The following is a 20,245-nucleotide window of genomic DNA, read 5'->3' as shown; positions in this document are numbered from 1 at the left end:
GTCACATTCATAACGATTAAATTATCAGCAGATGTAAAGTCGTTTTGAGCTGTAACAAGGGCCTATAAGGTGCTAATTAACTTGGCACTTTTCTAAAAAAAGAAATTCTGTCGCATTTTGATAGGAAATGCTGCCACTCGGGGATACTTACCGGTCCTCGATAGCACACTTAGAGGATGTATTTTGGAGACTGTCCTTTTTTTCCTGGCTCCTAGTTCCTGGGAGGAATAATAATATGATAAACATACTGATTCTCCCATTTGGGTCTAAAATCCATACTGCAATGAACTCTATTGATTCTAAAATAGAAGAAATCACCTTCTATCAATGATACAGTGATTACTAACATTAGTGAGAGGGTCAAAAATTGCAGCTCAGAGGAACTCAGGAAATGTGTCCACCAATCTTCAGAATCCTTCAGCTCCCTGTAGTCTTTGCAAAGCGGGAGCAAACCATGGCTCAGAAATACTGTGTGGTCCCTCCACAGACTTCACTTCTTCCCCTTCTGTGATTCAGAATTTGTGAGACTCTTCTCACCTGTGTGTACAGGTGACGGAAGAAGGCATTATGGTGAGTTGTATAATTATTTTGTTATACATTACAATGGAATACAGGCAGACCCAGAGTGGCAAACATCCGACTTACTTACAACTTCACTTATGAACAGCAGCTACTACAGTAAGTCCCCAAGTTACAAATCTCCAACTTACATACAACTTGCACTTACAAATGGAGTCTATTACAGGTAATAGGTTATTGTTCCTGTTTCGACTTACATACAAATTCAACTTAACAAACCTACAGTGCCTGTCTCATTCATAACACAGGCAGTGCCTGTTATTACTTTATTATTATAAAGTGCACAATAAATGTAACATATCTGAATCTTCCTGAAACCATCTCTCCAGGACCTGGTCCATGGAAAAATTGTCTTCCATAAAACAATGCCGGGTCCAAAATGTTTGGGAACAGACCACTGTTTTAAGTGATAAAGACATGAAAGCTGCCCAAAGCTTGGGCCTGGGGACTGATGCACTAACTCCCACCTCATTTTGTTAGTTGAAGCAGCCATGGATACCATCTTCTCAATGGAACCCCACCTCTCAGGGGGAAAGTTCCTAAAGAATCTGGGATCACTTTAGCTCACCAGAATGGAAATCCAACCCAGTTTGGAGATGGTGCCCACTTCCAACAATTTTATTGATACCTTGTAGCTTCGAATCATAGCTCTAGAGAAGAATGCTCTTTAGCAAGGAAGCATCCATGAGGTTCACATGTTCAGACATAATTCAGATTGTGGAGAAAGGAGATGCCTTCAGCTTAGAAGGCATGACCCTAAGGACTCTTAAGGAGCTATGCAGAGCAGCACTCAACATCTGTTGAATTTAAGTATTTTTTGTCCAGCTTTAAGAAGGTGTTTTCGAGTGTCATGCAGAACTCAATATATGTGCAGCTGTGGAGGGATTGAATGGGCATGTGCTATACAGGCTGTATGACTTGGAGAATATTTAATATGGGTATCTTACCTTAATGCTGCCAATGTACTGTTGTTTAACTTCCTGGCTGGCACCTGGACACAGCCATTACCTCCTTGGTAGGGGTCTTAGGAAAAATGGAAACAAAATAAATGTATACTCCCAGAAAGCAACACATACTTGCCTGGACTTTCTAGTCCTCTGGGTTCTTCAAGGATTCCCTTCTCTATACAAACTGTATCATAATACCCTAAAGAGTGGAATGAACTGGTCATCCCAACAAAGGTAGAACTTTAGGCCCAAGGTACTGTACAGCCTTGCACAGAATTTGCTAAAACTATCTGGCAATCTTCCTTTTAATATTGCTTTTTTTTTTTTTTTTTTTAGACAGTCTCACTATGTTGCCCTTCATAGAGTCTGTGGCATCACAGCTCATAGCAACCTTCAATTCTTAAGCTTAAGCGATTCTCTTGCCTGAGCCTCCCAAGTATCTGTGACTACAGGCACCCACAACACCCAGCTATTTTTTGTTGTAGTTATACTTGTTTAGCAGCCCTGGTGTATGTGTCCGGTGCCCTTATCCCTGAGCTACAGGCACTGAGCTCGTTGTTTTAATTAAAAAAATTATATAATTTTATTCTTTGTGTTTCAGAAGTGTTATTTTAAATATGAAAACATTACTGTAAGGACATTTAAGTAGATGAAGGAAAGAAATCCTTTTTTTTTGAGTATGAAGCTGTCACCCTGGGTAGAGTGCCGTGCTGTCATAGTTCACAGCAACCTCCAACTCACGTTCAAGTGATCCTCTTGCCTCAGGTTTTCTATTTTTAGTAGATATAGGGTCTCACTTTTTTGCTCAGGCTAGTCTCAAACCTGTGAACTCAAGTAATCCACCCACCTCAGCCTCCCACAGCACTCGGGTTACAGGAGTGAGCCACCATTCTGGCCAAGTAAAGAGATTCTATACAGAAATATATAGTTTAAAACCACATTCTTTTTAAAGTCCTTGTCCACAGACTCAAATTTTTACTGTGGATACAAAATCAGTGCACAGATTATTAAGTACCTGTCTTTTTAAATTCATAAGCATTTTTGGCTGGGTGGGGTGGCTCATTTCTGTAATCCTAGCACTCTGGGAGGCTGAGGTGGGTGGACTGCTTGAGCTCACGAGTTTGAGACCAGCCCGAGCAAGAGTGAGACTTTGTCTCTACTAAAAAGGAAAAACTGACACAACAGGATCACGTGAGCCAAACAGTTTGAAGTTGCTGTGAGCTATAATGCAGGGCACTATTCCAAGGGTGACAAAGTGAGACTCTGTCTCAAAAAAAAAAAAAAAAAAAAAAAAATTACAAGCATTTTGAGATTTTTACTAATGTAACTTTTATTTTTATCATTATTTTTTGAGACAGTCTCACTACATTGCCCTTGGTAGAGTACTGTGGTATTATAGCTCATACCAACCTCAAACTCCTGGGCTTAAGTGGTTCTTTTGCCTCCCAAGTAGTTGGGACTACAGGCACCAGCCACAATGCCTGGCTATTTTTTGTTGTTATTGCAGTTGTCATTGTTTACCTGGGTGGGCAGGTTTGAACCTTCCAGCTTGGGTGCTTGTGGCCGGTGCTCTAGCCACTGGCGCCACCTTTTTTTTTGGTTGCACTTGTCATTGTTGTCTAGCTGGCCCAGGCTGGGTTCGAACCCACCTGCCTCAGTGTATGTGGCCAGCTTGCCACCCATGGAGCTACGGGCACTGTCACTAATATAATTTTTAAGGACTAAATGAATGAGCAAACAGTAGCACATCAACTGATTGAAAAATTAAATCTTTTTCCCAAACATTGACAACTCCTCATTTTCTTTACTCTAATTAAAAGAATGGTGGTGTCCCCAGTGGTTCTTTGGTTTGGGGAATGTCCTCCCTCTGCTTCTTTCACATTCAGTCCCAATTCCCAACCATCCAAATGCATGTTCCACTGCAGAATCAATTTGAAAAGGCACTGTCTCTTCAACTGGCTTGAGAGCTATGATGTAGGCTGTTTCTTCTTCCACTTTGTCCTATTGTGGGTTTTCTGGTGCCCAATAAGGTGTGAGCTCTGGGTGAATGCCTTTCCACATTTGTGGCACACATATGGACGCTCCCCAGTGTGAGTCCTCTGATGCCGAATGAGGTGGGAGCTCTGGCGGAAGTCCTGACATGGGTAGGGCTTAGCTCCAGTGTGAGTTCTCAGGTGCTGGGAGATGGCCGAGCAATCACTGAAGGTCTCCCACACTCCTGACATTCAAATGGTCTCTCTCTAGAATGAACTCTCTGATGCTGAGTGACCGGAATGATCCCCAAGGAATAATAATCAGTCCTAGTTCTCAGCCCAGAGAAGGGGAAACCCCAACTCGGAGTCCCTAAGGCAGATCAGCCCTAGGACAGGGAAAGGGAGGGTTTGGCCTTACCCACAGAGACCAGGTGCCCGAATGTCTCCAGCATCACATAATGGTACTCAGTCCTTTTGTGTTAGGCCCAGCAGCCTCCACTCCTCCCGGGTAAAGTCCACAGCAACATCCTGGAAAGTCACTGGTTCCTGTGAAGTCACATGTGTTGTCTGCTCAGGAGGGTTCTTAATGGGGGCGGAAGAAAATCTGGCTGAGTATTCCTACAAAACCCACTGTGATAGGGACTCTCCTGCTTTGGGGATTTGTTTAGAGATACCCACTTGTGGCTAAAGAGGTCTACTGGGTCCCTTTCTCCAGGAACCAAAGCTCCTACTTCACAAAGAGCCCCAAGTATATGCAAGCTATTTCCCTTTTCCCACATCTGTATCTACCCTACCCTGGGTTGACAACTTCCCACTGCAGAGCCTTCTCCTTGTATGAATACTACCTCCCCACTTGAGCTAGAGCAGGACAGTCACTCTGGCTGTGCTATGATTGGTCCTTTCTGGGAAGATGAGATCACCTCCACTTTGCTTTGCTTGGACGAGAGGCATCTTGCCCATATGGGACACAACCTTCCTGAGAAGGAATGAGAGAAAGCAGAGCCATGAGACTGGAGATGGTCAGAGGTTCTTTCCATCACCTGGAAGTAACTGGATGCAGCCTTGCCTTAAGCCTAATCCAGAATACATGAAAGCCAATAAATTTACTTCTATGCTTGAGTCAGTATCAGTCACTTGCAAATAATTCTGACCAATGCCACAGATACACCCTTACCCTGATGGTCAGCAAGACACGACCTATCTGTGTTACCCAGACCCTAGCTCTGGGTTATTCAGAAGCAAATCCCAGAAATGCATTTCTGAAGGATGAGGGCTCTTACACAAACTGGGATATAAATGTCCACACACCCCTGGCCTGAGGTTGTTCTATCTCTCAAGTCTATGGAAACATTTGGTCAGTCCCCTCCCTTGTCTCATGCCTCAACTCCCAGGTCACTGTGCCCTCTCTCTAGTGATGCCACTGTGGCTAGAGGGCAGGGATTCTCTTCACATTCAGGTTGCTTCAGAGTCCAGCACAGACCTAAGAGCTGAGATTTGGAATGGCTCAACCTGTGGAAAGCCTAAATTGTGGGCCTGCTTCACAAGGGATGCTGGGACCAGAAGAGGGTGATTTTCCCCACTCACCTCAGGCAGGGCCATCTCTGGCTGGATGGCTGTAGCCTTCTGCTGCTGCTTTTCCTGCTGGGCAGGGACTTTGAGACAGCAGGTGGGGTCCTGTGAAGGCTGGGCAGGTGGTGCTGGGAGGACATCAGTAGGTGTGGTCATCCCCCAGAAGGGCAAGGGCAGCCTATCTCTGCTACCGCACACCAGCATTCTGCTACACCCTGTGATGTCCCTGGTCCTGCCTTCTCTTCTCCCACACTCAGCCCTCTACTCTCGACCCTCCAGTCTTTTCAAGGTACTTGTCTTCCCACATCTGGATGGGTACAAGATGCTTTACTCTGCACAGGCCACAGGGAGCAGTGCTCCCACTGCTGAGACTCCTGGTCCCACTCTTTCCCTCTCTAGGGACTATCTTGGGCCCCAGCCCCGATGAGATGGCTGCCTCATGCCTTCTGTGAAGCTAAGCCCCCATTTCTAGCATCCAAGCCCTCCACCCTGCCCACGTGGGCACTCCTTTCTGCCATCACTCCTGCCACCTCATGGACTTCCCCAGCGTTCAGGACATGTACCAATCTTGACACGAACTTCATCAACTTTCTTCCACCTTAGAAAACAGGCCCATCTGGCCCCATGACCCCTCAACCATGGCTCCTCCTTGTGATCTTCTTTACATGGCACCACACATTTTGCAAGCTTGTATCATACTGGCTCCACTTGCAACATCAAGGGGTACCTGATGTAACCTAGCCTGGCCAGTGATTGAATCTGGGATGAACACAGCCCACAACCAAACAATCAGAGCCAACAGGCTTGGGAATGTTGGGAATGTTTGGAAAAGAGAAATTCCACAATGGGAGGACCCGCAGAGAGATAGACTGCCTGTGGGTGAAGCCAACCAAGGGCAAAAAAACTGACACATGGGAGAGAAGATGAGTTCTGAGGACACTATGAGGTCCTGGATTCAGCTGTGTCTGATGCTACGTCATCCAAGAAGTTTTTCAAGAAACTTTCCTCCTCCCTGAGCCATTCTACGAAAGTGTTTTGTGGCAGTCACACCTAAGAGTCCCAAGTGATGTGATCATCACTAAGAGAGGGATTCTGAGGGTTTCCTGGAAGACTTCTGTTTTCTGTGATATTAATTGATTCCATCCATCTGTGAGGTTAAACACAGGATGAACTCACTGACTTGGATATCAGGAACTCCACAGCTGTCTCCTTGGTAGCTGTATTTCTTTCTTTCTCTCTCTCTCTCTTTTTTTTTTTTTTGATACAGAGTCTCATCTGGACAAGACAGGTGGATTGTTTGCACTCAGGAGTTTGAGACCAGCCTGAGGAAAAGCGAGACCCCCATCTCTAAAAATAGCCAGGCCCCATGGGCCTAGTAGGCTGAGGCAAGTGGACTGTTTGAACCCAAGAGTTTGAGGTTGCTGTAAACTATGATGCCAGGGCACTCTACCTAGGGCAACTAAGTGAGACTCTGCCTCAAAAAAGAAAGAAACTTATGCTAGAAAGAAATACATTGAATAATGTAATGTTCTATCCTGTTTTTTTTTGGTGACCGAGTCTCACTATGTCGCCCTAGGTAGTGTGCCATGGCATCATGGTTCACAGCAACCTCAAACTCTTGGGCATGAGTGATTCTCTTTTCTGAGTCTCCCAAGTACTTACCTGGGACTGCAGGCACCTGCCACAACACCCAGCTACTTTTAGAGATGGGGTCTTGCTCTGGCTCAGGCTAGTCTCAAACTCATGAGCTCAGGCAATCCACCCACCTTGGCCTTCCAGAGTGCTAGGATTATAAGCATGAGCCACTGCGCCCCGGCCAGAACCTATATTTAGTTTCGTATTGCTGGTGTAATAAACTGCTGCAAACTAGGTGGCTCAAATGAGCATATTTGTTAGCTCACAGTTCTAGAGATCATAAGTCTGGTATGATATGTACCTCACTGGGCTAATATCAATGTGTCAGTAGGGCTGGGCTTCTTTTGAGGCTCTAGGGGAAAACCCATTCCTGGCCTTTTCTGTTTCTAGAGGCTATCCCAAATATGTATTTCATGGCCCTTCCTCATATCACTCCTTCTTCTGTCATCAAATTTCTCTGACTCTGATCCTGTGGCCTCCCTCTCTTAAGAACCTTGCAATGGGGTGGCGCCTGTGGCACAGTGAGTAGGGCGCTGGCCCCATATACCGAGGGTGGTGGGTCAAACCCGGTCTCCAGCCAAACTGCAACAACAACAATAAAAATAGCTGGACATTGTGGCAGGTGCCTATAGTCCCAGCTACCCAGGAGGCTGAGGCAAGAGAATCACCTAAGCCCAGAAGTTGGAAGTTGCTGTGAGCTGTGATGCCATGGCATTCTCCCAAGGGCAATAAAGTGTCTCTTAAAAAAAAAAAAAAAAAAAGAACCTTGCAAAGACATTAGACCCACCCATATAATCTAACCTATTCTCACATCTACATTAGACCCACCCATATAATCTAACCTATTCTCACATCTCAAGACTCTTAACCTAATCATATCTCCAAGATCCCTTTGTCCCTGTTAAGATAATAGATGTAGAGGGTGCATCTACAATGAGGACACAGACACCTTTGCGACAATTGTTCTGAAGACCACAGCACCCCAAACTCTGTATCTGCCTTCCCCACCACCCCCCCACCACACCTTCTCCAGGATTACCTGTTCTTAGAATCCCACCATCTCCTCTATAGGATTCCTCCTTTCCCCTTAATCATAAACATCAACCACTTAATCATTCATTCACTTCAGAAACATCTTATGGATACCTATCAACATGGAACATGGAGGTACACAATGCAGAAGCATCCATACTCTGTAAAACTCACATGTGTGCTCTCTCCCCAGCCAGCCACCTCTCTTGGGAGGATGGGCAATAGCTCAAAGTAGCCACTATGCTTGTACTCTCCTTTCTGTCCTCTGTTCATCACCCACCATACTCAGCATGATACATTTCTTCTTCTTTTTTTGTCCCTGCTTGATATTTCAAAGCAATTTTTTTTTTTTTTGAGAGAGAGTCAGTCTCACTCTATTGCTCAGATTAGAGTGCCCTAGCATCCGCCTAGCTTACAGCAACCTTAAACTCCTGGGCTCAAGCAATCCTTCTGCCTTGGCCTCCCAAGTAACTGAGACTACAGACACCTACCACATCGACTACATAATTTTCTCTATTTTTTTTGGTAGAAATGTACTCTCACTCTTGCTTAGGCTGTTCTGCAACTCCTGAGCTTAAGAGATCCTCCCCCCAGAGTACTGGAATTACAGGCAGGAACACCTGTACCTGTCTCAAGTCTCACTGTGGCCCCCACCTTCAGAGTTCAGGGATCAATTCCCACTGCTTTATCTTTAGAACAGCATGCAAACCACCACAGGGCCCTCACAGGCTGTGCCAGCTCAGTCCCCTGCTCCCTTTCTGTACCAACCTACCCAAATTATCCATGCACATACTGTGATCATCTATTCTTAGGCCCTAATAAGCAATGCTCATTCTTCCTGCCTTTTCTTTACATGGCCAGGTGTCAACTCCACTGACTCAGCCTCCATGAGCTCCAAGAGGACTCTCAAACTCATCGTGATCCCACCATCATCACATGCACATTCATTTGTTAAATCCCTGTCTCTCCTGCTAGACTGTAGGCTCTGAGAGCTCAATACTTTTGTTTGTCTCACCAAGTAATAAAGGAATCATAGTACAGCAGGGATCCCAAATGGAAAAAAAAAGAAGTACTTTATCTGGAAGCTTTCATTGGAGCCTCTGGAGGGCTCCTTTGAGAATGTAGTGCTGGAACTTACCCCAGGGATTTCAATAGCTCTGACATGGGGACACAGATATCTTTGGTCTGCATACAGTGTGCACTACCCGTCCCCTGACTCTCCCAGGAAGTCTGAAGTTCTCTCTCCTGCAGAGTCCTCTAACACACCCACATGGAGCAGCACACCTACCTACCCTTCCACTGCACTCACCTTCCTCCTCAGATATCCAAGTCGCATCCTCCACCAAGGCTGCCACCTCTTTGCAGTCCTTTGGATGCTGTGATTCCACCCACATCCGGAGTTTCCCAGGTAGTGCACCCAGGAACTGCTCTAGCACCAGCACTCCAGCATCTGCTCCTTGGAGTGAACGTCAGGCTCCAGCCACTGGTGACACAGTTCACGAAGGTAGGTGAGGGCTTCTCGGGGACCTACCACATTCCCATAATGAAATTGCTGAAATTTCTGACGAGCTGCCTCAGGATCAGCTGGATGCTCGCCCAGCAGTTATACTGGCTCCTTGAGAATGTCAGGACTCAGGATCCCATCTTCAGCATAGACGGCGCAAATCTGGCCATTCCAGGCACCAGCTACCTCCTGGTTCAGTGTGAGGACCTCAACAACCTCAATGTTCATCAGGGGATTCTCACCAGGAAGAGGACCCAGCTGAATTTTGATTTGAGGCCCAAGATATTCTGCAGGTCAAGAACAGAACAAGACAAATGGTGAAAAAGCATATGGGAAGATGCTCAGTATCATTACCCATCAGAAGACTGCAAATCAAAATCATCATAAAATATACTTTATACCTACAATAACGGTTTTTATCAAAGATGGACCGTAACAAGTAAGAATATGGAAAAACTGCTAGACCTACAAACTCCTGGTGGCAATACAGAATGCTGTACCACTTTGCAAAATACTTTGGTAAAACCTCAAAAACGTAAATGTAAAGTTACATATAACCCCCCAACTCTCCATCTAGTAAATATTCCCAAAAGAACTGAGTATTTCTTTTATTTTTTTTATTTATTTTTTTTTTGTAGAGACAGAGTCTCACTTTATGGCCCTCGGTAGAGTGCCGCGGCCTCACACAGCTCACAGCAACCTCCAACTCCTGGGCTTAAGCGATTCTCTTGCCTCAGCCTCCCGAGTAGCTGGGACTACAGGCGCCCACCACAACGCCCGGCTATTTTTTGGCTGCAGTTTGGCCGTGGCCAGGTCTGAACCCACAACCCTCGGTATATGGGGCCGGCGCCTTACCGACTGAGCCACAGGCGCCGCCCAGAACTGAGTATTTCTTATAGAACTGAAAGCATATGCTTACAAAAACCTGTCTCAGAATGCAGTATTATTCATAACAGGACATCTGTGTTATTTCCCCTTTTTAGCCGTCAACTGATGACCGTATAAAGAAATTGTGATCCCCTTGTACAACAAAGTATCTGGCAACAAGAAAAAATCAACTGATAGGCTCAGCACCCGTAGCTCAAGCGGCTAAGATGGCAGCCACATACACCAGAGCTATTTGAATCCAGCCTGGGCCCGCCAAACAACAATGACAACTACAACCAAAAAATAGCCGGGCATTGAGGCAGGTGCCTATAATTCCAGCTATTTGGGAGGCTGACGCAAGAGAATCACTTAAGTGCAAGAGTTGGAGGTTGCTGTGAGCTGTGACACCACAGCACTCTATCCAGGGCAACTGCTTGAGACTCTGTCTCAAAAAAAAAAAAAAAATCAACTGATACATTCCACAACACAGATGAACTTTGAAAGCATCATGCTAAAGTGAAAGAAATCATATATAAAAGGCCATATTAGTACATTTATATGAAATATCAAAATCCATACAGACAAAAACTTGATTGGTGATTGCCAGGAGATGGAAGAATTGAGGGAATAGAAAGGGGATTGCTAAATGACATGGGTTCCCTGCCATGGTGATTAAAATGTTTTGCAGTTAGATAGTGGTGATGGTTCCAGAACCCTGTGAAAATAGTTTTAAAATCCCTGAATTATACACTTTAACAGTAAACCTTGGCTGAGTGCCCATAGCAAAGTGGTTATGGCACCAGCCACATGCACCGAGGGTGGTGGGTTCGAATCTGACCTGGGACAGCTAAAAAACAATGACAACTGCAACAAAAATATAGCCGGGCATTGTGGTGGCCACCTGTACTCCCAGCAACTTAAGAGGCCGAGGCAAGAGATGCGTTTAAGCCCAAGAGTTAAAGGTTGCTGTGAGCTGTGACACCACAGCACTCTACCAAGAGTGACATAGTAAGACTATCTCAAAAAAAAAAAAACAAACAAAAAAGTAAACCTTCTGGTGAGTTACCTCTTTATACAGCACTTTATTTTTTTTTTTAATTACTAAAACCCTTAGTAATTTCTTTTTTTTTTTTTTTTTTGAGACAGAATCTCATTATGTTGCCCTCGGTAGAGTGCTATGGCATCACAGCTCATAGCAACCTCCAACTCTTGGGCTGAAGCGATTCTCTTGCCTTATCCTCCCAAGTAGCTAGGATCACAAGTGCTCACCATGACGCTTGGCTACTTTCTTTTTCCTTATTGTTGTAGTTGTCATCATTGTTGTTTGGCAGGCCTGGGCTGGATTTGAACCCACTAGCTCCACTGTATGTGGCTGGCACCCTAGACACTGAGCAACAAGCGCCAAGGTGAGGAAGTGTTCTTCTTTTTTCTATAAAATGTCTGCCTCAAAAGTTTAGTCTGTTTTCCTTCATATTCAGATAAAGGTTAAAGACAATTCAGCCCTTGCATTTAGCCCTGGCTGCCAACACTGGATGCCAGAGAGTGTTTGTTCCCTAGACAAGAGGCTCACATTTTATACAGGTCTTATAAGACAAATATGGGAGGTGAGAGTAAAACAAACTAGTAAAGATCTGTTTTACTACATTTATATACTTATGTTACCGAACCTTTAGGTAGGGCTTATGTTCTGTATGATATAAAAAATAGGATAAGGTTCGGCTCCTGTAACTCCGTGAGTAGGGTGCCAGCCACATACATTGAGGCTATTGGGTTAGAGCCCAGCCTGGGCCTGCTACACAACAATGACAACTGCAACCAAAAAATAGCAGGGCATTATGGTGGGCACCTGAAGTCCCAGCTACTCAGGAGGCTGAGGCAAGAGAATCACTTAAGCCCAAGAGTTTGAGGTTGCTGTGAGCCGTGATGCCACAGCACACTACCTAGGGTGACATAGTGAGACTTGGTCTCAACAACAACAACAACAAAAAAACGGAAAAAAAAAAACAAGATAAAACAGCACCTTTACATTATTCAATATGTTTCTTTCTATCATAAGTTTCTTTCTTTTTTGAGGCAGTCTCACTTAGTCACCCTAGCATCATAGCTTATAGCAACCTCAAACTCTTGGGCTCAAGCAGTCCACTTGCCTCAACCTCCCAGGCGCACAGGGCCTGGCTATTTATTGAGACCAGGGTCTTGCTTTTCCTCAGGCTGGTCTCAAACTCCTGAGCTCAAGCAATCCACCTGTCTTGTCCAGGGTAAATTTATTTGTTCTGTTAAATAAAGTGAGGGCTAAGGCAGTTAATTTGCCTGAAGAGATTAAATTCAGAACATCTCCACTCATAAGAGTCCTCTTATGCTGAAAACAATGAGGACTCCTACTGAAGGGGTTCCCACTTTGTCATTCACTGGGCACCCTGCCAGTGACTTCTATAACACCTGAAGCATTCCCAACACTGATTACATTCTTAGGCTATTTTGGTATGACTTCTATGATGCTGAGTAGGAGAGCTATGCATACAACTTTCCCATAGCAATTACATGTTATCATCATTTCAGAATTCTCAGACAGAATCACTGCCTGTTAAGAACTTTTACAGTATGAATTCTCTCAAGTCTGAGTTATGCCAGAGTCTTTCGTGATGTGATATTACTGAGATTTTTTTTCCCTGTGTGAGTTCTCAGATGCTAAAAAACTCATGAAAAGAACTTCATTCATAGTCTTTGAAGGTTAATCTCCCATGTGAGTCTTTCCTTAAAGGACAAGCTGAGCTGAAAGTGGGCTTTATTCCATTCTGTTTTTAGATGAGTTATCTTTTCTATCAAACAAGTGTATTCCACTCATTTCCTACATTATCTATCTATATATACATCTATCTATCTATCTCTATATATAACATACATATATATATATATATATATATATATATATTAACTCTATGGTCTATGTGATTCTGTCGGGCTACATGAAGGATGGAATCTACAGAAGCATCTCTCTCTCCCAATTAAACTACTTCCTTCCTTAAATTATTTTTTTGCAAAAATTTAGATTTGAAAAGAATGCCATATTCTTATTTTTAGAGCTCATTTCCTACTAAATGACTTCACAAGTAAAAAGTGTTAAATTCTTGTAGGATGTCCTATGAGCATAACCTTCATTAATAGTCCCTTCCCTGCCTTGCTTCCCTAATGACTAAATCTAGTTTATATTTCAAGTATTCTACCCAATAGCCACACAGAGCAATGCCTTCTTGGGATGGACACTAACTGAAAGCTAAAGTGTGACTGCCATAAAATTTACCTCAGCACATTTTTTACCTTCACAGCATCACTACCCATTCAGTGCTTTCTTGAGAATATGGCATTTATTGAATTTTCTTTCTACTTCAACAACCAGGACCTAGGCTGTCATTCTTGTGAACACAGAAAGCTGGAAAAGTACACAAGTTGAGTTGCCAAAAAGGCCCAGCTTTGAATTCACTTCCAGTTCTGTCCATTAATGAGGGATAGCCATGCCAGTGGTGGGATAAAGAGACCTCTATGAGGGATAAATGTTTCAGCCAACAGTAAAGGCTGCCATTCCAAAAACATTTTTATGTGCAGACTGGCTCTCCTTCCGAGGTCAAATGGGTGCACTCAACTGGCTTTGCAAACCTCTTTTTTATTATTATTATTTTTAGAAGTATAGAGCTTTTAATTATTTTTTAGAGACAGAGTCTCACTGTGTCGCCCTCAGTAGAGCACTGTCACGTCATAGCTCACAGCAATCTCCTGCTCTTGGGCTTAGGTGATTCTCTTGCCTCAGCCACCTGAGTAGCTGGGACTACAGGCACCCGCCATAATGCCCGGCTATAAGACGGAGTTTCACTTTCTTGCCCTCTGTAGAGTGCCACGGCATCACAGCTCACAGCAACCTTCACCACTTGGGCTTAGCCAATTCTCTTGCCTCATCCTCCGGAGTAGCTGGGACTACAGGCACCCACTACAACACCTACCTATTTTTTTGTTGTTGCAGTTTGACCAGGACTGGTTTGAACCCACCAACCTTGGTATATGGGCTGGTGCCCTACTCACTGAGCCACAGGCGCCACCCTGCAAACCTCTTTAGCTGTCTCTTACTTTCTTCTCACGCAAACTCTTTATTAACAGAACCAGTCAAGACATGGGATAGTTCAAAATCAAGGCAAAAGCTGTGACTTTGTAGTGTTAGTGTAAACATTTTGTTTAAAATTATTTAAACATAAAAAGTAGACTGGGCACCTATAGCTCAATGGTTAGAATGCCAGCCCTGTGCAGCAAGAGTGGCAGGCTTGAACCAGGCAGGCCAGGGCCTGCTAAACAAATAAACAAACAAAACCCCCAAAGACAAAAAACAAAACAAAACAAAGAAAAAAAAAACCCTGTACTTCTACCCCTTGAAAAAGTCCATGCATTTACCAGCTGTCCTTGGTTCATGCCAAAAATTCAGAAGTAAATTTTCTCCCTTATCACATTTTAAAAATAAGATAATGACATATAAGAAAGAATGTACAGATGGTTTTCTATATCCATGGGTTCTGTATTTGTTGATTCAACCAACTGTGGACTGAATGTATTGGGGGAAATCAATGGATGGTTGTGTCCATAATGCACATTTCCAGAATCTTCCCCTTGTCATTATTGCCCAAACACCACAGTATTAACAACTACTTTACTTACCATTTACATTGTATTAAGCATTATGAGTGATGATTTGAGATTGATTTAAACCATATGAGAGGCTATGCATAAGTTACATGCCAATACTAAACCATTTCATATAAGTGACTTGAACATCTGTGGATTTTGGTATCTTGTGTGAAGGTTGGTCCTGGAACTAATCCCACATCGATATTGGGGGACCACTGTATGTAGTAAGTACGTTATAAATAATCACAGGAACTCAGTCTTCCTTTCACTTATGAAGAATTCTTGGCTGCTTTTCCTTCACCATCCTCAACCAATTACTCACCTACCCCCACTGAGTCCACTCATGAATCACCCACACTTGCTTCTCCCTAAACCTGCTCTTACTCTCAAGCCTGGTACTAGGACCTCTCTCTTAGGTGCTACTGTGGCCCCCCTACCCCATGCCCTTATCACCAAGGTGTTAATAGTACCAAGATGTTACAGGTGTTTCTTATAATTGCTGAGTGTTTCCAAGCTTAGCTCTTGCTTCTCCTTTCCTTAAAGGCATATGGTCTACTACAGTGCTGTACCTCAGTTCTTTCTTCACAAGCTACCCAAAGGGAGCCGTGAAAAGGTACGTCTCACCCGGTCTCAAGAATGCAAAGCAGTCCGCTCACAGCCAATGAGACTTTGATTATGCCAAACTACATGCTCCTCTTTATACTTGTTATCTACTCCTGCCCCACTGGGGCAACTTACTGTTCTTCAGAAAGCCAAGCTCTTTCCCATCTCATGGTCACTACAAATGACGTCTCCAAGTCTGGAAGCTCTTTTCACCAACACTCTTGCATGTTGGCACACTTATTTTCCCTTATTGGCTTAAATCTCACCCCTGCAGAGTCTTTCTTCCCTAATTTCTCATAGCTCTCCCCTTTCCACTGAGTTCTTTTACTTTTCAGTACTTACTACAACTTATTCTATCTGTGCTATCTGCTTACAAACAGCCATCAAATTGATTATGAACTGTATGGTGGCAGGGTTTAAGTTAAGGCTTCAGTTTCTCACACAAGTGTTTAGTATACTGCATGGGACAGAAGAGACTGTCTGTAAATATTTGGGAGGTGAAATAAGGAAAGGAGAGGAAGTAAAACATCTAACAAATAACTCTGTGACAAAGCAGAGATTAACTGGGCACCCATCATCTCAGGCACAAAATACAAGAGCTCCCTAACCTCACACAACTTCCCTCACACAGCCTATAACTCTGAGACACCACCCCTCAATCTGTCACCTGTGAAGCCAGCTTTCCCCTATGTGTAGAACCATAGGCACCCACAGTGCCCCCACAGAGCAGCTAGATTTAGGGAACTATATCCAGAAGTACATGACCTGGAGGTTTCCCATGCAGGATATGGGACTTAAGCTCTAGGGAGGATGAGACACTAACTCGTCCCATCCAGAGTAATCTGGAACCATAAAGACCAGAAGGGACATTAGGAGTCTAGATGATCAAGGTTGAAACCAATGGGCAGACAGACACAAAGTGCTTGCACTGCAGGGTACCTTGTAGAGGACATATAGTTTGGTTACCTGTGCCAATGGGTAGAAACATTTTCAGTGAAGAGAACAGAAAGGCCTCTGAATGTGGAAAAGAAAAAAAAAAATCGAGATGTCAAGCTAAAACATGGAAAAACCTGAAATAGAGTTGAGAAAAAGAGGAAGAGGAGAGACCACACCCCCACTATTCTGTGGTGAACAGTCCATCATCAAACATGGGGGCCAGATACAGATTTCAAATACAGATTTCACATAGTAACCATAAGTGGGTAGTTACAGTGGTATTTAAATCAGAGCACAGAGAACAAAGAGAAGGCAAAGCATCCAGTGTGCTTTCTAGCCAGCACACCTTGATGATAGAAAAGCTAAAAAAGATAGCAAAGAAAAACCCACCTCCCTAAAGTAATTTATCAGCATTGACATGAAAAAAAAAAAAAAGTCAACAGACTCCAGCTACACATTACACTAAGGGTACTTCTATGTCTATTATGTCCCATGTCCCCATGCTAACTGCTTAAAGGAAAAAAATATCCCTATGACCACCGTGGTAGGTTCTGGGTGGGAAACTGGGGATATTACTGATTTTCATTCATTAGAAAAGACTAGATGACTATTTCTTCATCCAGATAAAAACTGTTTTGAATCGAAGTAGAATCCAGTGTCATGCGCATCAAAATCTGGAAATCAGACATCCACTCTTCACACTCTCAGCTTCACAATGCTTTGGAAGTTCATGTGAATGCAATTACATAACTTCTTCCAAAAAGTAAAAACATTTAACATCCAATGAACAAAGAACATAGTCAGTAAACAGTGCTGAAAGAACTTGTACCCCACACCAAGTGTCAGAGGAAACTCCATATAAACTGAACTAACCAAAAAATAAATTTGAAAATACTAGAAAACACAAAAGTATGCGTACTATTGGCCTACTTATGATTCAAAACCAAGAACGGTAATAAAAACAGACCTGAAAAAAAAATACTTGAAATTATAGAACTTCTGTAGAGAGACTACATGAAGATAGAAGGTCTGGAATATAGTATTTCAATCTTAACATCCAGAAAATATTAATTACCACATATAAAAGGTGACAAAAAAGGGAAAATACACAAACTCACAGAAGAAAAAAATGCCAAGAGTATATAAATTTATAAAACATGCAACTCTGGCAGCTGTGAGGAAAATGTGAACTAAACCTAATATGCTATTTTTTTCTTTACCCATCAAACCCACAAATCTTAAAAAAAAATTAAGGCTCGGCACCCATAGCAGTTATGGTGCTAGCCACATACACCAAGACTGGTGGGTTCCAACCAGGCATGGGCCAGCTAAACAATAATGACAACTACAACAAAAAATAGCCAGGCATTGTGGCAGGTGCCTGTAATCCCAGCTACTTGGGAGACTGAGGCAAGAGAATCGCTTGATTTCAGGAGTTTGAGGTTGCTGTGAGCTGTGACGCCAATGGCACTCTACCAAGGGTGACATAATGAAACTCTGTTTCAGGGCAAAGAAAAAAAAAAATTCCCCTGGTGATGGAGAGGGCAAAAAGCACTCATGTGCCTGAGCTATATGTACTTTACAGGATTTTAGGTGGCTATTCATTGCTACCAGATTTTTAGCTTACACTTTAGTCAATCCTACAGTTAACTGGTATCAACTATGTTTCTTGCACAGATAACTGATGCGCCTAGGATTGCCACCACACCTGCTAAAGCAGCCTTACTTGTGACATGTGCCCTAGGTCTGCATGACTGTTTGCCTATTTGGATTCAGTTCAGGGAGAATGTAACCAAATTTATGGCAAGTACATCAAGCTACAGTATCCAAAAAAAGAAAAAAGAAAAAAATCTAGCCTACAGAAAAACTAACTTGTATGTGCAAAAAACTGTATACAAGCAAGTTTTTTCCAACAACTGGAATGTCTCCCAAGGGGAGAGAAGAAAAATAAAATGTGGACTACAATGAATCTGTTAAAGAGTGAAGCAGACCTGTCTGTATTGAGTATAATACACCCCCAAAACATCTATATAAATTTATACACGTGCACTAAACCCATAAACAGAAGTCTGGCTAGAGACACACCAGACTTAAAAATGATTACATGAGGGGGAGGAATGCAGACAATGAATGGAACAGTGTGAGGGAGCCCCTACTGTCAACACATATACCACCTGCCTAGTAACAGGTTCCCTTTCAACCAAGTAGGACACTAACTTTGGAGCCACAGAAAAGCTTGGTTCTGCATGTCTGTGGTTACTTACTATATCACTCCAACCTTCTTCAACTCTTTTCTAAAACATTGGTCCCAGACTAATCAATTGATCCATTCCCTGTAAGGTCTTCCCATGTGCCTGGTTCTCACCTGGAAAGGTATCTTGAGGCATTCCTCTCTCCAACGGCCAGAATTCTTCTGCTTCCTCTAACTGAGATACCACATCTGGCTTGGAAAGCTGATATTCTGCTCAAAGGAAAAGAGACAGGGCTTGCAGGGGTGGTCTGTGTTTGGGAGAAAATGCTGCCCTGCTGCTGTACAAGCTGTTTCCACCTTCCTCCCTGTGATGGCATGACATAACTTCTGATGACCACAATCCTATCCATCCCCTATCTTGGCCCAGTTCCAGTCACTCACACAAAGGGAGATGGGTTAGCTGAGACTTTTGGGAAAAGCTTGTTTTCTTGTTAAATGCAAAGCTGTGAAAAGGAGCAGGCCAGCGCTACCCCTTCCCTTATTTCTGCCTTGAATGCAGAATTGTTTGAAGCCACAGGCATACAATGACTAACCAGAAGATGGAAAGGTTCACAGTAGCCAGAGATGCAAGAGATTAGGTTCTTTGATGACGATACACTTGACCTGGTAGAACATTTTATACCACATCCTATGTAATTCTTATTATAAAAACAGGAATCATACACTACTGCAGCTGCAAACATCCTTAACAGACACATGCCTAGTACTCGGGGGCTCTTAGCAATGGATTAGGCAGTAGTAAGTCCTTATCCTACAGGTGAAAAATTACACTTGCTTCCTCAGGCTCCAGGGCCATAACACTTCTACTGTGATCCCTGCAGTTTAAGCCCAAATAGACACACATTTCACACAAAGCACAGATCTTTATTGACATGGAGGCCAGCCTTACCCACTGACACCAGGTTGCTGTAGTTCTCTAGCATCACTTCCCTGTACAGATATTTTTGTTCCAGGTCCAGCAGTCCCTACTCTTCCCCAGTAAAACCCAGTGTAACATCTTCAAAAGTCACTGGTTCCTAAAATCCAGATTTTTCTTCAGTCAGGGCATGTCCTCATCCATGGCAAAGAAAGACAAAGGAGGATGACAGAGCCCGTGAAATCACAGAATGGTGTACAAGATGATGATCATCTTGGGAGTCACATCCTGAGATTCTGTGCCAGTCAGAAACTCTGAGCAAACACTAAGCTTGACCCTATTCAGGTCACCAGACCTTGCTGGCATATGAAATCCTGCACATTTTTTATTAATCTGAGGATTGGAGTATAAGAATTCCTAAGGAATTCCCTGAGCTGAATCATCACATGCAAGACTTCAGCCCATGGCTCCAGGCTTGTAGCTCAGCAGCTAGGGTGCCAGCCACGTACACGGGAGCTGGCGGGTTCGGCAGGGGCGGGCCAAACAACGACAATTGCAGCAAAAAACAGCCAGTCATTGTGATGGGCGTCTGTATTCCCAGCTACTTGGGAGACTGAGGCAAGAGAATCTCTAAAGCCCAAGAGACTGAGGCTGCTAAGAGCTGCGACGCCACGGCTCTCTTCCTAAGGCAACATAGTGAGACTATGTCTCAAAAAAAAAATAGACTTCAGCCCCTAGTGTTTCTTTTTTTTCCTTTTCTTTTTTTTTTCCCTCAAGACAGTCTCACTATGTTGCCCACGGTACAGTGCTATGGCCTCACAGCTC

At 43.6% G+C, this 20,245-nt stretch overlaps 1 pseudogene; it reads right to left on the bottom strand.

Moving 5' to 3' along the window:
- Positions 1-477: 477 nt before the first annotated feature.
- Positions 478-19,502, bottom strand: LOC128584844 (neurotrophin receptor-interacting factor homolog; annotated as a pseudogene).
- Positions 19,503-20,245: the final 743 nt, after the last annotated feature.

Source organism: Nycticebus coucang, chromosome 4 (assembly GCF_027406575.1).
Source record: "Nycticebus coucang isolate mNycCou1 chromosome 4, mNycCou1.pri, whole genome shotgun sequence".
Lineage (NCBI taxonomy): Eukaryota > Metazoa > Chordata > Mammalia > Primates > Lorisidae > Nycticebus > Nycticebus coucang.
Note: the sequence above shows the minus strand (reverse complement) of the source record. Positions and strands in the feature narration are given on the sequence as shown.